The sequence below is a fragment of the Belonocnema kinseyi genome, chromosome 8 (assembly GCF_010883055.1).
Source record: "Belonocnema kinseyi isolate 2016_QV_RU_SX_M_011 chromosome 8, B_treatae_v1, whole genome shotgun sequence".
NCBI lineage: Eukaryota > Metazoa > Arthropoda > Insecta > Hymenoptera > Cynipidae > Belonocnema > Belonocnema kinseyi.
In genome coordinates, this window is record NC_046664.1 from 131629500 (window position 1) to 131643440 (window position 13941).

Genomic DNA, 13941 nt, shown 5'->3' on the forward strand with positions numbered 1-13941 from the left:
ATATACTAGTCGCTAAGTTTATATTGAAATATTAGTTCCATTTATTATTGGTTTCATGATTGCGAATCAAAAACCGACAAGCGAGAGTACTAACGTTGAGAACTGCTTGAAACTGCCAACGATGCAATAGTATATGGCATCGCCTGTTTTCTTACAAAATGGATATTTCCCTCAATTTTCAATGAATTAACCTGAAAGTTGCAGGAAATCTTCCTCCAATGTTAAGGAACAAATGTCTCACTGGAAGTTGTTTCAACTTTGAAGTTCACTCGATACTTTTTGTCGTTGAAACTAAGAAAACGTGCTTACCGTCAGGTCTCCATTTGCAATTAATTATTATTGAACAATTAGCATTTTTAAACTTAATTATCCACATCGTAGGCATCGCTAGGGTATAATGCATGTGTATACCAAATTTCAGAAAGTTTCGATAATATTTGTTTGAGTTGAGACGATTTATGTTTCAAAAAATAATTAAATTTGGCAACATTTTCTAATCACTTTTTCCTTTTTATTATCAAAAATATAAATCGGATTGAAAAACTCTAAAGAAAAAAAAGTTCCATCTTGTCATTCTCTACAAGAAAATATTTGTATAAATTTCATTTTTTGAATTTCGAAATTTTGATATCACAAGGCGTTTGGACAAAACTTTTTCGCGTTTTCGAGCGCTCGGACCCTTTTCGTTTCTGGCCACTCAATTATTTTCTCCATAAAATCATGTTGCAAATAAATTAACCGCAATACTCAAATAAAAATTTAATAACCATCAGTAAATTTGATCATAATTATTAAATATATATTTTAATATATTTTTCAAATTCTTGTTTCATTTATAATATTTGTTCTTAACGATAGAAAATATTTTATTCTTATAATTTGTTGTGATACTCAGTCACCTACATGACTGTTGAATACACAAGCTTTCATTAATTATTGATGCAAATGTTTATAATGACTTATTAATCGACAATATTTAGTAATTTTCGATGATAAATATCATTCTCATACAAATTTTCAGCATTTTCAGTTAAGAGAAAATATTTTTTTCCATATCGTGCGTTATTTGGCTCCAAATGTTGATTTTCATGTGTTTCTTGGAATTTTGTAAATGCTATAACTCTAGCAAATTTTGGTTTAATAGAAAAAAGTCATTAGGATAAATTGTTCGTCTGTTTGAAGAATATGAATATCCGTACAGAAAAATTTTGAATTTTGAAAAAAACTGGTTTCAAAAATTTTCAAAATACGCTGTCTTTTTGAATTTCTCTCCAAAATGGCTGGCTAACGAATTCGATCTTTATTTGAGGACATTAAAAGAGTATACCGAAGGCCAATCCAATCTGTCAATTCTTTCAAAAGTTATGGTGCTGACAAACTAAAAATCGACAGACGCACAGCCGCAGTCACACCCACACACAGAAAGACAGACAAATTCGTACAAACCTGTTTTTTGGATTCAGGGGGTCTTAAAACGTAGAAATTTGACAAAAACGGGGGGGGGGTCAAATTTTACACAAAGCTAATACCTTCTCTTGATGAGATTGTAAAAATTAATTAATATGTTATGAATAATGTTTTGGCAATTCAGTTTCTCGTTCGAATTGTGAAAAATAGCATTTAAAATATTTAGAAAAAAGTAAATTTTTTAAAAACCCATACACGAGACGAATAAGAAAATTAAAAAGGATAAGCTGTGATGAGAATGTGCCTACGCAGCGGGCTGATTTTTTATTGTCAATATGGTTTTTCACGATGAAAACACATAACACCCATGCTATTAACGAGTCAAATCAAACAAATTTGTAGATCTTTTTAAAATGCACAACTTTTGTCTAGCGATCTTTTCACCTATTTTGCATAGTTTAACCGCAAAATGAAATTTTGGATTTTCCAATATTTTTTTATGCTGTCAAAGTTTGAATTTTCGATTTTTGAAACAAATTCAAAAAGTTGTAAGAATAATAGTGTAGAAAATTAAAGAAGGAAAAAGGTTTCTTATCACGACTTTTTTCCATATCGTGCGTTATTTGGCTTAAAATGTTGATTTTCTTGTGTTTTTGATATTTTGTAAATGCTATGACTCTGGTAAATTTTGGATTTATAAAAAAAAAGTCATTAGGATAAATTGTTCATCTGTTTGAATACTATGAATATCCGTACAGAAAATTTTTGAATTTTGAAAAAACTGGTCTCAAAAATTTTCAAAATACGCTCTCTTTCTGAATTTCTATCCAAAATGGCTGGCTAACGAATTCGACTTTTATTTGAGGACAATAAACGAGTATACCGAAAGCCAATCCAATCTTGGATCTGAGTTTTTCTGATATTATGGTGAAATTTGAGGTGAGTGGAATATGGAAGAGTGTAGAAGGGTGTGTATGTGAGAAATTAATTGAGGGATTATGAGATTGAAAAGGGGAGGTAGGTATTTTGGAGAATTGAGACAGATTTGTATGGAAGTTTGTTGGGAGATTTGTGACGGGGTGAGAGGACTGTGTTGATCGGGTTGGTAGTAGCGGGGTTGGGTAGTGACAAAGAAAGTCGAGACAGGTACCACATCGCGACGGTAGATAGAGGCAGCGAAGCATAGAAGGCGGGAGATTTTGAATTTGATTCATAGCTAGCGGAGCGAGTATCGTCGCGGAAGAAATAGATCTAGAGCAGGAAGTGTTCAGTATGCCGAAAGAGGATATCAAGGAAAGGAAGGCAAGGGGAAAGTATAAGAAAACTATAGAAAAGGAAAGATTAAGAGTAAAAAGCGTAGGTTCAATTGAGGCTTTTATTAAAGGGTAGAGAGGGGAGAGGGAAAGCAGTGAAGAGAAGGAAGATATCGGGGCGAGCGCGAAATATAAAAAAATGTTTAGATCGCCGCTGGGGCGAGAGTGAGAATAAGGAGATGGAAAGGCTGAGAAAAATAGAACAAAGAATAGAAAGAAGAACAGGTTATTATATGGAAGTCCAGAGACAACAGAGGATGATTTGACATTGGAAGAAAGGAAGATGCAATATAAATTTAGGAAAACAGCGGAAGATGAAAAAAAAGGGAAAGAGAACATGGGTTAAGTATGGGAGAATACAGATAGACGGAGTGTGGTGGGATTGTGATGAAGAAAGGGAACAGATAGTAAGAAATGAGGTGCAGGGAAACTAGGAGAGGAAGGAACAGGAGTTAGGAAAATAAGAAATAGTGGGAAGGTAAAAAGATGAGAAACCAAAGTAGGCAAGAATAGAAGATTGGGTACTGGAATATAGCAGGATTGGAGAGAAAGGGTAGGGAGTTTATGAGAAATTTGATACAATGGGATGTAGTCTTAATGATGGAGGCATGGCTAGATGAAAATGGATAGGAAAGAGTAAGGGAAGGTTACCAAGAGATTACAAATGGCAATGGGAGGAAGGGTCATGGGAGTAAGGAATCAATGTATAACAGGGAAAGATAAGAAAGACAGGAAAGAACAAAAAAAAAAGGATTAATAGTAGAAGAGGTAATGATGGGAGGAGAGAAGTGAAAGGTAGTGGAGGTTTATGTGAATGGTTACATGCAGGAGAAAGCATAGGAGATGAAAGAAATGATTGAAGAAAATAAAGAAGAGAGTAGGCTGATAATAGATGGGGATATCAATGTGAGAACGGGTGGCAGAGGAGGAAGGGAATGGAGAGAAGAGAGAGGAAGAAATTCCAAAGATAAGGGACTAAATGAGGAGGAAAAAAAGTTGTTGAAGAGATTTGAGGAGTTGGGATGGTATATCTTAAACTGAAATATAGAAGGAGATGAGGAAGGAGAATATACACGCTCAGGAGGTGAAAGGGGAACGGCAATTGATTATGTGATAGTGGATGATGAGGTAAGAGAAAAGGTTAAGAAACTAGAAGTAAGTGATTATATTGATTCAGATCACTTTCCTTTCAAAGCGTCATTAGAGGGGAAAAAGCAATAACAATATGAATAAAAGGGGAGCAAATGTAAGAAGTATAGGAAAAGAAGATTGGTCAAGAGAAGGAAAAAACAGTTTAGAGAAAACGTCAGAAATATCAAAATTGGAGAGGGAATTGTCGACGAGGAGATGGAAAAAATGATAGGAGAAATAAAAATAGGATGAGAGTGCACAACCAAAAATGAAGTTGGTAAAGGGGGAATAGAAGTAGGTAGGATGAGGACTGTAAAGAGAAAAAAAGGTCGGAAAGGAAGGAAGAAAGTGGAGAAAAGAAAAAAGTAGTGGGGAAGAATATAGGAAAAAAGAAAGAGTATACTGAGTTGTGTTATCAAAAGAAAGAGGAAGAGAATAAAAGGTTTGAGGAAGAGGCGGAGAATGCTAGGTCGGAAGAAGACGTATGGAAGGTAATAAATAGAGAAAGAAACAGAAGAAAAAGAGTAAACCAAGATATTGAAATGGTAGAATGGAAGAAATATTTTTTGAATTTGCTAGGAGGAGTAGAGAGAAAAGTTATAAAGGGGTGAAAATATGGTAGAGAAAGAGATGAGGAAGAGGACATATCAAGGGAACGAATAGTTGAGGTTTTAGGAATAATGAAAGATGGAAAGGCACCTGGTATAGATGAGATTCCAAATAAAGTATGGAAATATGGAGGGGAGGAACTGGAGGAATGGGCATGGATAATGTGTAATAGAGTATATAGAGGAGAGGGGTGGCCAGAGTTAAGGAAAGAAGGAGTAGTGATACCAATGATAAAGAAAGGAAAAGGAGAGGAGGTTCAAGATTATGGGGGGGGGGGGGGGGACCTTGATGCCAACACTGTATAAAGTACGTGTAACTATTTTGTTGGAGAGATTGAAAATAGAAGCTGAAGAAAAAATGATCGAGTCACCGAATCAGACAGGGTTTAGAAAAGGAATGGGAGTAATGGACGTCATCTATGTTCTGAAATATCTAGTAAATAAGAGAATTAAAATGGAAAAAGGGACAATGATAGCAATGTTCGTGGTCTTAAAGGCGGCGTTTGACTTATTAGACCGAGGTGAAATAGAAAAAGTTATGGTAAAAAAGGGGATAAGAGAGGGATTAATAAAGAGAGTATTAGAAATTTTTAGAGACAAAAAGCAGGGTAAAGGTAGGAGAGTAAGCAGGAGATAGTTTCTGGTTGTTGAGAGGTGTGAGACAAGGATGTCCTTTGGGCCCACTTTTATTTAATTTATTAATATCAGACTTGGAAGAAGAAATGAGGAGAAAAGGTTGGGGAGGAGTTAGAATAGGGAAGGAAAAGATATATACACTGGCGTACGCAGACGACATAGTGTTGATGGCAGAGGATAAAGAAGGGATGGCGGGATTAATTACAGGATTAGAGAAATACTTAGATGGGAAAAAGCTGAATGTAAACGCAGAAAATACAAAGATAATGAGGTTTAGAAAAGGAGGAGGAAGCAAGAAAGAATGGACAAGGGGATGGAAGGGAATAAAGTTACAAGAAATAAAAGAATATAAATATTTGGGATATATCCTGCAAACGAACGGAGATCATACAGCTCATAGAAGAGAAAGGATAAAAAAGCAGCAGGGCTAATGAAACAGATACGGGGAATAGCAAAAAGAAGGTTAAAAAAAATTGGAGAAGGAGAATGTGGTTATTTGATACGCTGGTATGGCCGGTATTAGGTTATGGAGCAGAGATGTAGGGATGGAAAGAAAGGAAATATATTGAGAGTTTACAAGAAAGGTATATAAGGTGGACACTAGGGGTAGACTGGAGGACGCCAGGATATATGGTGAGAGAAGAGGCGCATAGGTATACGTTAAGTATTAGAGCTGAAAAAAGGGCATGGAAATTTAAGACGAAACTGAGGGAGTGAAAGGGAGGGGAGTTGACGAGAAAGTGTTTGATGGAGGTAAAAGAGACGAGAGGGAGAGCGATCGAATTAATGAAATGTGAAGAAGAAAGGAGGAAGTTCTTAAATGATAGAGAAATAGAAGACGGGACTTGAGTAAACTGTGAAGAATTGGAAAAAAGGGAGAGGGAAAGACAATTAATAGAAAGATAGGGGATGATTGAGGAATCAAAATACAATAAATGGTACAAGATAATAAAAAAGAAAGGAGTTCCAAAGTATTTAGAAAAGGGCTGGGGAGATAGAAGGTGGATTGTAAGTAATGGCAAGGTAAAAGTTAAGTAGACTAAGCTGCGTTTGCGTTCTCATGCTCTCTCTATCGCTTGCACTATCCTTTTCGTTCGTTCGCTCACTCGTTTGCTAATAAGTCCTAAATTGCGCTATTGCAGGAAATAGAGATAAGGAACTAGATGTAAGACTCATGTAAATAGTTGTAAATAATTGTATATATAGAAAGAAGAAGATTGAAGAAATATAGATATAAGCGGAAAGATTGTAAGGAATGAAAGTCATGCAAAGCCTTAGGAGACACATTATGAATAAAGAAGAACTGAAAATCTACAGACAAACAGACCCAGACAACAACACACGCACAGACAGACACATTCGTGCAAACCTGTTTTTGGATTCAGGGGGTCTCAAAACGTAGACTTTTGACATAACGGGGGGGGGGGGGGGGGGTCAAATTTTACACACATCTAATAACATCTCTTGATGAGAATGTAAAAATTAATTAACTTGTCATGAAAAATGTTTTGGTAGTTCTGTTTTTCGTTCGAATCGTGAAAAATAGCATGAAGAACATTAAAAAAAAGTAAATTTTTTGAAAACCCACACACGAGACGAACAAGAAAATTACAAAAGATAAGTTGTGATAAGAATGTGCCTACGCAGCGGGCGAATTTTTTATTGTCAATATAGTTTTTCACGACTAAAACACAAAATACGTATGATATCAAAAAGTGATTTCCTACAAATTTGTAGATCTTTTTAAAATGCACAAATTTTGTCTTGCCATCTTTTCAACTATTTTGCACAGTTTAACTGCAAAGTGAAGTTTTTGATTTTCAATTATTTTTTTATGCTGCTGAATTTGAATTTTCGATTTTTCAAAAAAATTCAAAAAGTTGTGAAAATAATTTTTTAGGGAAGTAAAAAAGAAAGATATTTCTTCTCCTGACTTTTTTCCATATCGTGCGTGATTTGGCTTAAAATGTTGATTTTCGTGTGTTTCTTGGGAATTTTGTAAATGATATAACTCTGGTAAATTTTAGTTTTATAGAAAAAAGTCATGAGGATGCATTGTTCGTCTGTCTGAATATTATGAATATCCGTACAGAAAATTTTTGAATTTAAAAAAAAGTGGTTTCAAAAATTTTCAAAATACGGTCACTTTTTGAATTTCTATGCAAAAACGGCTGGCTAACGAATTTGATCTTCACTTGAGGACACTAAAAGAGTATACTAAAGGCCAATCCAATCTGTCAATTCTGTCGAAAGTTATCGTACTAACAAACGAAACATCCACCCACACACACATACACACATACATGCAAACACACACAGAAACACAGATAGACACATTCGTAAAAACCTGTTTTTCGGATTCAGGGGGTCTCCAAACGTTGACATTTGACAAAAACGGGGCGGGGGGTCACATTTTACACAAATCTAATACCTTCTCTGGATGAGAATGTAAAAATAAAAAAAAGTTTCTGGAAAAATTCACCTCTTATTTTGTTGGATATTTTTTTACAATTTCCGCCAATATATACCATAAGAAACATTTTATCATCATCATGCCGGCTGAACTATTTTTGAGGCCAGGGGAATTTCTTTTCTACAAATATAATTTTTGAATTTCTCTCGTAAATGATGGAATTTATCGCAAAATAACAGGAGACATTTTTCATAGAACTTGTTTAGACATGCAAACATTAAAAAAATATTTTTTTCCTATTTTTCATTGTTTCCGCGAAAGAGTATAAAATTTGATTGTAAGAAAAAAAGTCTCCTGACCACAAAAGTTATTCAGTCAGCACCAAACTCATAAGATATATTCTTTATTAGAGTAAAAAAATTTGAAAAAATTTATGGTCGTGTTTTTTGTTGTTGAGAAAATCGATTTTTTTAGTAAAACAGCTGCAATTTTTTTCATTTTTAACCTTTGTTAATTTTCGCGCCGGTTAAGAAAGAAGATTCTAAACACTATTAAAATGAAGCAGGGAATATCTTTAATTTGTTCACAAGTTATAGATATTTAAAGAAAAAAATGGGAACAATACGTATCGCCTAATTCCTTCTAAAAAACGACATATTTCGTCTCTGAGAGATTCTGCGATTTCAAGTGTAAAATTCTGTCTGATTTTAAATGGATTCGGTCCTTAAATTTATTTGTTCGCATATTTCCGATTGAAATTATTAGTTTAGAAATAAAATGTTAAACCATGCACAGTATGTTGCAATTAAGTTAAAACCTGAATTATATATTTATAATTTATTTATTTAATTATTTAATAATAATTAATTAATAATAATAATAATAATAATAATTAATTAATTTATAATTATTATAATTTATTTATAATTATATATTAACCTGAATATATATATTATATATAAATATTATCATTAAATTATTTTCTTATTGCTATAATTGACCAATACAATCTATCTTTTAATAAATGCTTGAATCAATATAATATTTTCTGATTATTGCTCAATTTTCTGCAAAAATGAACTTGCCCCCGAGATATAATATATTAAAAATTATTTTTATTTTAGACAATTTATATCATAAATTATACACAGTTCTGACTTAAAAATAACAATTTCGATATCCAATTATTTTGCATCATGAAGTTCGATGGTCAGTAGAAAAAGATTTAGGAATCGACTTTAATGTATTTTATTCCGTAAATAGGAGTTTATAAACTTTAATTAGCTTAACTTCTGAAAAATCGCTTTCTATGAAGCTGTATTCAATGAGTGAAGTGCGGGAAACATCTTATACTGTTGACGTCTCATTGAACCCGTTACCATTCAAAAAATGGGATAAAGTTGATGACTTGCAAGGGAAATTCTTTTGTGAAATCCTCATGATATCGAATCTGCAATTTCTCTGTAAATTATGTATTCGCAACGTCTAGTTAGACCTTAGAAACCTTAAGTTGTGATTAAAGGTATTGATTCTTAAAAATTCTTCACTAATATCAAAATGCTTTTTACGCCTTGGTTTCCGTTTTTCTACAGACTGGTTCAATACCACACTTTTGATATATTTGTGTAGCTTCTGCCTTACACTTTTCATACTCAATTCGGCACTTTTTCGAATGTTTCCTTCCGGTGTTTGAGATTTTGAGTGCATAAGTTGAATCTATATTTTCTGCGTGAAGTAATTTTTATGAAACGTTTACTTCGTTTAGTATACTAAAAATCATTATGTATTGTAACTGCAATAATCCATAAGGTTACGTTTTTTCATCAGTCGACAAGATTTCGCAATATTTCTAAACCAGTTTAGGATATTGTTAGGACCTTTCAAAACTTAAACAAAATTTTAATATTTAATAAATTTTCAGAAATCTTGAAAAGTATTAAAACGTTTTTTATTAATTTTAAAATTAAATATTACATTGAGATTTGTTTCTTGTCATTTTGGAAATCTTATGTGATGTTTTAAAATGGTTTTAAGTATTCTCTTAAAATTTAAAATTGTTCAAATTCGTTGAATTACACTGAAATCTATTGAAAACTATTGGGTTAAAAATTCTAAATTAAACATAATATTGAATGATTTTGAGTAGTTAATGTGGTTAAGAACGTCGTGTCACTGTTTAAACAATGTTTATTTGTTAGCAATCCATGCTCAATTGAAAAGCAATGTGGAAGGAAAAAAATTAATTGTATAAACACTGCCATAAAGCTTTTAGCAGAATGTACTACTCCTCATAATAATAGAATGTCAAGTTTAATTTATAAAATGCGGGTTTAAAATATTTTTTGAAAAATAATTGTTTAAATAAATTATATTTGTTCAAATAATTAGAAAATGGTTAATATATTTTTTCAAATTTTTATAATTCAAATAAATAATTATTTAAAAATGCATAAGAAGGTATAAAATTGAAATTAAAATATGATTTTGCCACTGGCCGTAATGGACCCCTCACAGAAAGAGGCCTCCCCGCAATGCGAGGTTTCGCGGTAAGGAAGGTACGCGACTGATCCAAAGAAGTTAATCTCTTCCGAGAAAATCAAATTTGAAGATAGCGATGTAACAGTATTGTGACGTTGTAAAATTTGAATAATTTCACAGCTCACTAAAATCCACGTTAATTTATTTAATTTAATGTATTAACTTCTTTATAACCTCGAAGACTGCACGGTGTTCCTGGATTGTGTTCTTTTATTTGTATAAAAATTGTCCTAATATTCCTTAATAATATTGGGGCTTTGTTAGGGGCCCCAAAAGCTCACCTTTATTAGGGTTGCCCCCATCCGGACCTATTATGGTCCGAATATGGCAACCGTTTTAATTGAGAGGACTTCCATAATAAGCCCCCTATTATGGTCCTGGGCAGGATCGCTTTAGACCCTAAATAATTTGCATGATCAAAAAAAAATGTTGGTAATACGAAAAAAAATGGAAAACTCTGACATGCTAACTCATTCGTTCTAACTGTGCACCACACAATACAAACTTTTGGACCATTTTTTGAAAATTTTAGAATATTTTTGGAAATTGATGAAAATTTGAGTAAATTATTGTTCTCGTGTTAAATTCAAAGCGGCAAGTACTCATATTGAAATAAACCTTTGAGAAGATTATCAGAAGAAGAACGTTGTGAATGACGTTTATAGGTTAGGCCATTGTGTCATACGCGTGCTACATGTAAAAAAATTATGATATTTATATTTATTATACTTGAATCATATGAATTGCATATTATTTGTGCGAACGATCTAAAAGGATTTTATTCAATTATTTTCATAAAGAGAAAAGAGACCCAATTTTTAAAGTATGTGAAGACGCTTGAAAATTTGTTCACGAAAATCCTTTTTTATACATTTTTACTATATTAAAACAGTATTCGTAATTTCTTTTGATAGGTAAATTGTATTTTTTATCACTATCAACCTTACAGGTACCTGGAACTATCAATTTCATGAAATAGTGCATATAAATTCCAAAATCTGGACCTAACCTATAAATAAATACGTCACTATACACGCAGAAAAAAGAAATGTAACATTTATTGTAACCATAACAGTATAAATTGCTCTTAATAAGAGGGTCAAAATGTTAAAATCACTTAGTATTTCGTAAATGTCACAATGAAATTGAGGTTAATTAAACGGTTATCCTTCAGGAAGATAAACCTCTATTCCGTCGTATTACATACTGCACGACATGTAAAATCGACTGAATCGAGATTATAGCAATGGTGCAGCGGACATTGCCGAATGATCGGTACATGCTACCGATCCCATTGGTTTACTTAGCTCGTTCCTACATAAAGTCGCTACACAACCTATCCGCACGGAGCACCGGGTGAATTCACGACGCAATCGGCAATGAATGGATTGGATCACCTAAAAAACATGACTTTTTGACATTTCTGTGACATTCGTCACACTACTCCATATTTCAACATTGGAGCAAGACGTGAATTTGTTCCGTGACTGTTTCAGCTGACATATTGATATGAGGTAAATGCTAGAACTTTTGTTGTGTGCCGCGATGGCATGGTCGCGTATTCAGAAGTCGTCTCTGAGGTCGCTACCCTCAGTTACAAATGCATTTCAAAATTATTTTACAGATCGCAACTCGTGTAACAGTGTAGTGGTTAAGATTATTGACTTGCGTGCTTAGGTTTATGCGTTCGATTCCCAACCATTGCGTGCGAAATTTTAATTGCTGCGTTTCTCCCTTTAAACATTTATTTCTCTATTTTTGGGACTCAAGATCTTGCCATCTCCTTGGAAGGATTTATTGTGTAATTTTAGCAAGCTAGAAGAAATTCCTTAGCTGGTGCCCGAAGAGTCATCTATATATTTCCGTGTGTCAAAATAATTTCTCATGTAATTTTGATAGCCAGCTATTAGTATAGATTTATTCAGAGGAGAATCATAATAATTTATCATCTTTTGGATCGAACTGGATCAACTGCGAGTTGCCAGTTCCGAAGTTTATTTCCATTTGGTAGCATTGGAACCCTTCCCAGTTACAGCCCTGATGAGTTTCGCAGATTTAAATTTTGGACTAGTCGGAAGTTAGTAGAGAAATCAATAAGTTTAAAACAGAAGAAATTAAAACAAGAGTCAAACAAACTAGTTGCTAGAGAGAACCTATAAAGTCAAGAAAATTTTGGAGATCCTGCCTCTTTTGTCAGCAGTCTTCGAGGAAGAATCTTACAGTTTTATTATAAAACATTGAGTTGTGATTTTGTGTAATTTTCGTTTCGCGTGGATATGAATGTGGTTCCTGCCCATTTGAGTATGATCTATGATTATTCTGGCAAACATTTGGTGAGAAGATTATTTTGTCTATTCATTGGAGGGTAATATCCTTTGTGTTGTAGCCCTTTCTGTTCTTTGAAATAATTATTTTGCTTAATTATTTGATTTCGGGTACAAACATTGGACTTTTCCTTTATTGAATGAACTAATTAAATTTATTGATTATATGTAATATACTTTTTTATTTGCATGTTAATTTTCCTATGTTACCCTGAATTTTGTTCCTCGTATGATATTTCGACCCTTCCAGTATTGATTCTCTTGATCTATTATTAAATTTAGTAAATATTTGTTGTAAATTAATTTACTTTATTTCCCTAAACATCATTGTGTCCATCTCTATTTTTCTTTTGCTGTTTGTGTTATTCAAAAAAGAAACAATTCCGGAATACCGGATAAAAGAGCATAACCCTAGGTTAGCGTTAAGTCATATATAGATAGAACCATTTTGTTTGTTAGTATATATTTTGAACTCGATCATTATCATAATTGTTTCCCCCTTATTTTGTGTGACTTTTTATAATTTCTTATGCTTACTAAGTTATTAAACTTTTTAAACTTGTTATAATTTTATGTTGATTACTATTCATTTCAGTATCGTATCTCTTTTACATTTAAAATAGCCTTGAACTACAAAACCTCCCTCTCTACCATTTTTTTAGACTGAGTTTCGCTATTCTTCCGCAGTTGTAAACTATTACTATTTTATTTTGATTTATTGTGTTATTTTAATAAAGTCTGAATTTAGTTGATCTCAGTAGATCTGGTGCCCAAATAATTATTTATTTAAAATTACATTGAACAACGCCGAAGGGGGCCAAATATATTTCTGTAAATTCCAATAAAAATATTGTGGTAAGAATTTGGCGCCTTATTATTTTTATGACCTGATTTAATTATTAAATACATGAAAATGGCTATCAACATGCAAGTGGAACCAAATATTTTTTGGATATATCAGCTGAGTAGAGAAGAATTGTCTGAAGAATTGCGAATTCGGGGACTTCCGGTTGTAGGAAATTTAACAGCTAAGCGAAATATGTTACTTAGGATTCTAAATATTCCAAATATAGAAGATCCTGTTATAGAACTAGTGACTAATCTAATTCCTAATCCCCATGATCAAGATCCAGTACCAACCCCTATTAATGTTGATGATAATACGTTTGAAAATGCTCAAGCCATTTTTTCTGCAAAATCAAGGTGGAAATTTAATAGCAGCTCAAGATAATGTATCAGAAATATCATCCAAAGTCTGTGTCACATTAGATGAAATAATTTTCAATCGCGCTTCATTGATAAATTTAAATTCAAATGAAAACCCTAACCCCCAAAGACAAAACCCTAATTTTGTAGACCCTTTGCCTACTTCCTTTTCTAGACAGGATTCTAATAATCATCACCCTAGTCTAGGTTATAATTCATATTTTAATACAACTGTCAGAAGCCCTATTAGTCAGGATAGAGTTGGTAAACGACAATTTTCTGAATCAGTCAGTAGGAATGGGGCTGTCTCACGCCAGTCTAATATATTTTCTCGAAGTTATACTGAAAATACTTATCGAGAAAGT

The 13941-nt window shown here is 32.9% G+C and overlaps 2 protein-coding genes and 1 long non-coding RNA gene across 4 annotated transcripts in view; 2 read left to right on the plus strand and 1 right to left on the minus strand.

The window, feature by feature from the left end:
* The window catches only part of LOC117178127, a 406121-nt gene that overhangs the window by 97875 nt on the left and 294305 nt on the right, over positions 1-13941 (minus strand). The window lies entirely within an intron of this gene.
* The window catches only part of LOC117178128, a 311787-nt gene that overhangs the window by 35345 nt on the left and 262501 nt on the right, over positions 1-13941 (plus strand). The window lies entirely within an intron of this gene.
* Positions 12213-13941, plus strand: part of LOC117178129 — a 53140-nt gene continuing 51411 nt past the window's right edge. Inside the window, exon 1 of the long non-coding RNA XR_004467803.1 lies at positions 12213-12379. This is a non-coding gene — a long non-coding RNA (uncharacterized LOC117178129). The remainder of the gene's footprint in view (positions 12380-13941) is intronic.